Source organism: Anolis sagrei, chromosome 13, assembly GCF_037176765.1.
Source record: "Anolis sagrei isolate rAnoSag1 chromosome 13, rAnoSag1.mat, whole genome shotgun sequence".
In the NCBI taxonomy this organism is placed as follows: domain Eukaryota; kingdom Metazoa; phylum Chordata; class Lepidosauria; order Squamata; family Dactyloidae; genus Anolis; species Anolis sagrei.
In genome coordinates, this window is record NC_090033.1 from 10,465,147 (window position 1) to 10,474,294 (window position 9,148).

The following is a 9,148-nucleotide window of genomic DNA, read 5'->3' on the forward strand; positions in this document are numbered from 1 at the left end:
CCATCTCCTGCTGGAACTCCACTCTGGTGAAACAGAACTCCAGCAGCAGCCCACCAGAAATCCATCACCCACCATCTCCTGCTGGAACTCCACTCTGGTGAAACAGAACTCCAGGAGCAGCCCACCAGAAATCCATCACCCACCATCTCCTGCTGGAACTCCACGCTGGTGAAACAGAACTCCAGCAGCAGCCCACCAGAAATCCATCACCCACCATCTCCTGCTGGAACTCCACTCTGGTGAAACAGAACTCCAGCAGCAGCCCACCAGAAATCCATCACCCACCATCTCCTGCTGGAACTCCACTCTGGTGAAACAGAACTCCAGCAGCAGCCCACCAGAAATCCATCACCCACCATCTCCTGCTGGAACTCCACTCTGGTGAAACAGAACTCCAGCAGCAGCCCACCAGAAATCCATCACCCACCATCTCCTGCTGGAACTCCACTCTGGTGAAACAGAACTCCAGCAGCAGCCCACCAGAAATCCATCACCCACCATCTCCTGCTGGAACTCCACGCTGGTGAAACAGAACTCCAGGAGCAGCCCACCAGAAATCCATCACCCACCATCTCCTGCTGGAACTCCACTCTGGTGAAACAGAACTCCAGCAGCAGCCCACCAGAAATCCATCACCCACCATCTCCTGCTGGAACTCCACTCTGGTGAAACAGAACTCCAGCAGCAGCCCACCAGAAATCCAGCACCCACCATCTCCTGCTGGAACTCCACACTGGTGAAACAGAACTCCAGGAGCAGCCCACCAGAAATCCATCACCCACCATCTCCTGCTGGAACTCCACGCTGGTGAAACAGAACTCCAGCAGCAGCCCACCAGAAATCCATCACCCACCATCTCCTGCTGGAACTCCACGCTGGTGAAACAGAACTCCAGCAGCAGCCCACCAGAAATCCATCACCCACCATCTCCTGCTGGAACTCCACTCTGGTGAAACAGAACTCCAGCAGCAGCCCACCAGAAATCCATCACCCACCATCTCCTGCTGGAACTCCACTCTGGTGAAACAGAACTCCAGCAGCAGCCCACCAGAAATCCATCACCCACCATCTCCTGCTGGAACTCCACTCTGGTGAAACAGAACTCCAGCAGCAGCCCACCAGAAATCCATCACCCACCATCTCCTGCTGGAACTCCACGCTGGTGAAACAGAACTCCAGCAGCAGCCCACCAGAAATCCATCACCCACCATCTCCTGCTGGAACTCCACTCTGGTGAAACAGAACTCCAGCAGCAGCCCACCAGAAATCCATCACCCACCATCCCCTGCTGGAACTCCACTCTGGTGAAACAGAACTCCAGCAGCAGCCCACCAGAAATCCATCACCCACCATCTCCTGCTGGAACTCCACGCTGGTGAAACAGAACTCCAGCAGCAGCCCACCAGAAATCCATCACCCACCATCTCCTGCTGGAACTCCACGCTGGTGAAACAGAACTCCAGCAGCAGCCCACCAGAAATCCAGCACCCACCATCTCCTGCTGGAACTCCACTCTGGTGAAACAGAACTCCAGCAGCAGCCCACCAGAAATCCATCACCCACCATCTCCTGCTGGAACTCCACGCTGGTGAAACAGAACTCCAGCAGCAGCCCACCAGAAATCCATCACCCACCATCTCCTGCTGGAACTCCACGCTGGTGAAACAGAACTCCAGCAGCAGCCCACCAGAAATCCATCACCCACCATCTCCTGCTGGAACTCCACTCTGGTGAAACAGAACTCCAGCAGCAGCCCACCAGAAATCCATCACCCACCATCTCCTGCTGGAACTCCACTCTGGTGAAACAGAACTCCAGCAGCAGCCCACCAGAAATCCATCACCCACCATCTCCTGCTGGAACTCCACGCTGGTGAAACAGAACTCCAGCAGCAGCCCACCAGAAATCCATCACCCACCATCTCCTGCTGGAACTCCACTCTGGTGAAACAGAACTCCAGCAGCAGCCCACCAGAAATCCATCACCCACCATCCCTGCTGGAACTCCACTCTGGTGAAACAGAACTCCAGCAGCAGCCCACCAGAAATCCATCACCCACCATCTCCTGCTGGAACTCCACGCTGGTGAAACAGAACTCCAGCAGCAGCCCACCAGAAATCCATCACCCACCATCTCCTGCTGGAACTCCACGCTGGTGAAACAGAACTCCAGCAGCAGCCCACCAGAAATCCATCACCCACCATCTCCTGCTGGAACTCCACTCTGGTGAAACAGAACTCCAGCAGCAGCCCACCAGAAATCCATCACCCACCATCTCCTGCTGGAACTCCACGCTGGTGAAACAGAACTCCAGCAGCAGCCCACCAGAAATCCATCACCCACCATCTCCTGCTGGAACTCCACTCTGGTGAAACAGAACTCCAGCAGCAGCCCACCAGAAATCCATCACCCACCATCTCCTGCTGGAACTCCACTCTGGTGAAACAGAACTCCAGCAGCAGCCCACCAGAAATCCATCACCCACCATCTCCTGCTGGAACTCCACTCTGGTGAAACAGAACTCCAGCAGCAGCCCACCAGAAATCCATCACCCACCATCTCCTGCTGGAACTCCACGCTGGTGAAACAGAACTCCAGCAGCAGCCCACCAGAAATCCATCACCCACCATCTCCTGCTGGAACTCCACTCTGGTGAAACAGAACTCCAGCAGCAGCCCACCAGAAATCCATCACCCACCATCTCCTGCTGGAACTCCACTCTGGTGAAACAGAACTCCAGCAGCAGCCCACCAGAAATCCATCACCCACCATCCCTGCTGGAACTCCACTCTGGTGAAACAGAACTCCAGCAGCAGCCCACCAGAAATCCATCACCCACCATCTCCTGCTGGAACTCCACGCTGGTGAAACAGAACTCCAGCAGCAGCCCACCAGAAATCCATCACCCACCATCTCCTGCTGGAACTCCACGCTGGTGAAACAGAACTCCAGCAGCAGCCCACCAGAAATCCATCACCCACCATCTCCTGCTGGAACTCCACTCTGGTGAAACAGAACTCCAGCAGCAGCCCACCAGAAATCCATCACCCACCATCTCCTGCTGGAACTCCACGCTGGTGAAACAGAACTCCAGCAGCAGCCCACCAGAAATCCATCACCCACCATCTCCTGCTGGAACTCCACTCTGGTGAAACAGAACTCCAGCAGCAGCCCACCAGAAATCCATCACCCACCATCTCCTGCTGGAACTCCACTCTGGTGAAACAGAACTCCAGCAGCAGCCCACCAGAAATCCATCACCCACCATCTCCTGCTGGAACTCCACGCTGGTGAAACAGAACTCCAGCAGCAGCCCACCAGAAATCCATCACCCACCATCTCCTGCTGGAACTCCACTCTGGTGAAACAGAACTCCAGCAGCAGCCCACCAGAAATCCATCACCCACCATCTCCTGCTGGAACTCCACACTGGTGAAACAGAACTCCAGCAGCAGCCCACCAGAAATCCAGCACCCACCATCTCCTGCTGGAACTCCACTCTGGTGAAACAGAACTCCAGCAGCAGCCCACCAGAAATCCATCACCCACCATCCCCTGCTGGAACTCCACTCTGGTGAAACAGAACTCCAGCAGCAGCCCACCAGAAATCCATCACCCACCATCTCCTGCTGGAACTCCACTCTGGTGAAACAGAACTCCAGCAGCAGCCCACCAGAAATCCATCACCCACCATCCCCTGCTGGAACTCCACTCTGGTGAAACAGAACTCCAGCAGCAGCCCACCAGAAATCCATCACCCACCATCTCCTGCTGGAACTCCACTCTGGTGAAACAGAACTCCAGCAGCAGCCCACCAGAAATCCATCACCCACCATCTCCTGCTGGAACTCCACACTGGTGAAACAGAACTCCAGCAGCAGCCCACCAGAAATCCAGCACCCACCATCTCCTGCTGGAACTCCACTCTGGTGAAACAGAACTCCAGCAGCAGCCCACCAGAAATCCATCACCCACCATCCCCTGCTGGAACTCCACTCTGGTGAAACAGAACTCCAGCAGCAGCCCACCAGAAATCCATCACCCACCATCTCCTGCTGGAACTCCACTCTGGTGAAACAGAACTCCAGCAGCAGCCCACCAGAAATCCATCACCCACCATCCCCTGCTGGAACTCCACTCTGGTGAAACAGAACTCCAGCAGCAGCCCACCAGAAATCCATCACCCACCATCTCCTGCTGGAACTCCACTCTGGTGAAACAGAACTCCAGCAGCAGCCCACCAGAAATCCATCACCCACCATCTCCTGCTGGAACTCCACACTGGTGAAACAGAACTCCAGCAGCAGCCCACCAGAAATCCATCACCCACCATCTCCTGCTGGAACTCCACGCTGGTGAAACAGAACTCCAGCAGCAGCCCACCAGAAATCCATCACCCACCATCTCCTGCTGGAACTCCACTCTGGTGAAACAGAACTCCAGCAGCAGCCCACCAGAAATCCATCACCCACCATCTCCTGCTGGAACTCCACTCTGGTGAAACAGAACTCCAGCAGCAGCCCACCAGAAATCCATCACCCACCATCTCCTGCTGGAACTCCACGCTGGTGAAACAGAACTCCAGCAGCAGCCCACCAGAAATCCATCACCCACCATCTCCTGCTGGAACTCCACTCTGGTGAAACAGAACTCCAGCAGCAGCCCACCAGAAATCCATCACCCACCATCTCCTGCTGGAACTCCACTCTGGTGAAACAGAACTCCAGCAGCAGCCCACCAGAAATCCATCACCCACCATCTCCTGCTGGAACTCCACGCTGGTGAAACAGAACTCCAGCAGCAGCCCACCAGAAATCCATCACCCACCATCTCCTGCTGGAACTCCACTCTGGTGAAACAGAACTCCAGCAGCAGCCCACCAGAAATCCATCACCCACCATCTCCTGCTGGAACTCCACACTGGTGAAACAGAACTCCAGCAGCAGCCCACCAGAAATCCAGCACCCACCATCTCCTGCTGGAACTCCACTCTGGTGAAACAGAACTCCAGCAGCAGCCCACCAGAAATCCATCACCCACCATCCCCTGCTGGAACTCCACTCTGGTGAAACAGAACTCCAGCAGCAGCCCACCAGAAATCCATCACCCACCATCTCCTGCTGGAACTCCACTCTGGTGAAACAGAACTCCAGCAGCAGCCCACCAGAAATCCATCACCCACCATCTCCTGCTGGAACTCCACGCTGGTGAAACAGAACTCCAGCAGCAGCCCACCAGAAATCCATCACCCACCATCCCCTGCTGGTACTCCACGCTGGTGAAACAGAACTCCAGCAGCAGCCCACCAGAAATCCATCACCCACCATCTCCTGCTGGAACTCCACTCTGGTGAAACAGAACTCCAGCAGCAGCCCACCAGAAATCCATCACCCACCATCTCCTGCTGGAACTCCACTCTGGTGAAACAGAACTCCAGCAGCAGCCCACCAGAAATCCATCACCCACCATCCCCTGCTGGTACTCCACGCTGGTGAAACAGAACTCCAGCAGCAGCCCACCAGAAATCCATCACCCACCATCTCCTGCTGGAACTCCACTCTGGTGAAACAGAACTCCAGCAGCAGCCCACCAGAAATCCATCACCCACCATCCCCTGCTGGTACTCCACGCTGGTGAAACAGAACTCCAGCAGCAGCCCACCAGAAATCCATCACCCACCATCTCCTGCTGGAACTCCACTCTGGTGAAACAGAACTCCAGCAGCAGCCCACCAGAAATCCATCACCCACCATCTCCTGCTGGAACTCCACTCTGGTGAAACAGAACTCCAGCAGCAGCCCACCAGAAATCCATCACCCACCATCTCCTGCTGGAACTCCACGCTGGTGAAACAGAACTCCAGCAGCAGCCCACCAGAAATCCATCACCCACCATCTCCTGCTGGAACTCCACTCTGGTGAAACAGAACTCCAGCAGCAGCCCACCAGAAATCCAGCACCCACCATCTCCTGCTGGAACTCCACTCTGGTGAAACAGAACTCCAGCAGCAGCCCACCAGAAATCCATCACCCACCATCTCCTGCTGGAACTCCACTCTGGTGAAACAGAACTCCAGCAGCAGCCCACCAGAAATCCATCACCCACCATCCCCTGCTGGTACTCCACGCTGGTGAAACAGAACTCCAGCAGCAGCCCACCAGAAATCCATCACCCACCATCTCCTGCTGGAACTCCACTCTGGTGAAACAGAACTCCAGCAGCAGCCCACCAGAAATCCATCACCCACCATCCCCTGCTGGTACTCCACGCTGGTGAAACAGAACTCCAGCAGCAGCCCACCAGAAATCCATCACCCACCATCTCCTGCTGGAACTCCACTCTGGTGAAACAGAACTCCAGCAGCAGCCCACCAGAAATCCATCACCCACCATCTCCTGCTGGAACTCCACTCTGGTGAAACAGAACTCCAGCAGCAGCCCACCAGAAATCCATCACCCACCATCTCCTGCTGGAACTCCACGCTGGTGAAACAGAACTCCAGCAGCAGCCCACCAGAAATCCATCACCCACCATCCCTGCTGGTACTCCACGCTGGTGAAACAGAACTCCAGCAGCAGCCCACCAGAAATCCATCACCCACCATCTCCTGCTGGAACTCCACTCTGGTGAAACAGAACTCCAGCAGCAGCCCACCAGAAATCCATCACCCACCATCTCCTGCTGGAACTCCACTCTGGTGAAACAGAACTCCAGCAGCAGCCCACCAGAAATCCATCACCCACCATCTCCTGCTGGAACTCCACGCTGGTGAAACAGAACTCCAGCAGCAGCCCACCAGAAATCCATCACCCACCATCTCCTGCTGGAACTCCACTCTGGTGAAACAGAACTCCAGCAGCAGCCCACCAGAAATCCAGCACCCACCATCTCCTGCTGGAACTCCACTCTGGTGAAACAGAACTCCAGCAGCAGCCCACCAGAAATCCATCACCCACCATCTCCTGCTGGAACTCCACTCTGGTGAAACAGAACTCCAGCAGCAGCCCACCAGAAATCCATCACCCACCATCTCCTGCTGGAACTCCACTCTGGTGAAACAGAACTCCAGCAGCAGCCCACCAGAAATCCATCACCCACCATCTCCTGCTGGAACTCCACTCTGGTGAAACAGAACTCCAGCAGCAGCCCACCAGAAATCCATCACCCACCATCTCCTGCTGGAACTCCACTCTGGTGAAACAGAACTCCAGCAGCAGCCCACCAGAAATCCATCACCCACCATCTCCTGCTGGAACTCCACTCTGGTGAAACAGAACTCCAGCAGCAGCCCACCAGAAATCCATCACCCACCATCTCCTGCTGGAACTCCACTCTGGTGAAACAGAACTCCAGCAGCAGCCCACCAGAAATCCATCACCCACCATCTCCTGCTGGAACTCCACTCTGGTGAAACAGAACTCCAGCAGCAGCCCACCAGAAATCCATCACCCACCATCTCCTGCTGGAACTCCACTCTGGTGAAACAGAACTCCAGCAGCAGCCCACCAGAAATCCATCACCCACCATCTCCTGCTGGAACTCCACTCTGGTGAAACAGAACTCCAGCAGCAACCCACCAGAAATCCATCACCCACCATCTCCTGCTGGAACTCCACTCTGGTGAAACAGAACTCCAGCAGCAGCCCACCAGAAATCCATCACCCACCATCTCCTGCTGGAACTCCACTCTGGTGAAACAGAACTCCAGCAGCAGCCCACCAGAAATCCATCACCCACCATCTCCTGCTGGTACTCCACGCTGGTGAAACAGAACTCCAGCAGCAGCCCACCAGAAATCCAGCACCCACCATCTCCTGCTGGAACTCCACGCTGGTGAAACAGAACTCCAGCAGCAGCCCACCAGAAATCCATCACCCACCATCTCCTGCTGGAACTCCACGCTGGTGAAACAGAACTCCAGCAGCAGCCCACCAGAAATCCATCACCCACCATCTCCTGCTGGAACTCCACTCTGGTGAAACAGAACTCCAGCAGCAGCCCACCAGAAATCCATCACCCACCATCTCCTGCTGGAACTCCACTCTGGTGAAACAGAACTCCAGCAGCAGCCCACCAGAAATCCATCACCCACCATCTCCTGCTGGAACTCCACGCTGGTGAAACAGAACTCCAGCAGCAGCCCACCAGAAATCCATCACCCACCATCTCCTGCTGGAACTCCACGCTGGTGAAACAGAACTCCAGCAGCAGTCCACCAGAAATCCATCACCCACCATCTCCTGCTGGAACTCCACTCTGGTGAAACAGAACTCCAGCAGCAGCCCACCAGAAATCCATCACCCACCATCTCCTGCTGGAACTCCACACTGGTGAAACAGAACTCCAGCAGCAGCCCACCAGAAATCCATCACCCACCATCTCCTGCTGGAACTCCACGCTGGTGAAACAGAACTCCAGAGCAGCCCACCAGAAATCCATCACCCACCATCTCCTGCTGGAACTCCACGCTGGTGAAACAGAACTCCAGCAGCAGTCCACCAGAAATCCATCACCCACCATCTCCTGCTGGAACTCCACTCTGGTGAAACAGAACTCCAGCAGCAGCCCACCAGAAATCCATCACCCACCATCTCCTGCTGGAACTCCACTCTGGTGAAACAGAACTCCAGCAGCAGCCCACCAGAAATCCATCACCCACCATCTCCTGCTGGAACTCCACGCTGGTGAAACAGAACTCCAGCAGCAGCCCACCAGAAATCCATCACCCACCATCTCCTGCTGGAACTCCACTCTGGTGAAACAGAACTCCAGCAGCAGCCCACCAGAAATCCATCACCCACCATCTCCTGCTGGAACTCCACTCTGGTGAAACAGAACTCCAGCAGCAGCCCACCAGAAATCCATCACCCACCATCTCCTGCTGGAACTCCACTCTGGTGAAACAGAACTCCAGCAGCAGCCCACCAGAAATCCATCACCCACCATCTCCTGCTGGAACTCCACTCTGGTGAAACAGAACTCCAGCAGCAGCCCACCAGAAATCCATCACCCACCATCTCCTGCTGGAACTCCACGCTGGTGAAACAGAACTCCAGCAGCAGCCCACCAGAAATCCATCACCCACCATCTCCTGCTGGAACTCCACTCTGGTGAAACAGAACTCCAGCAGCAGTCCACCAGAAATCCA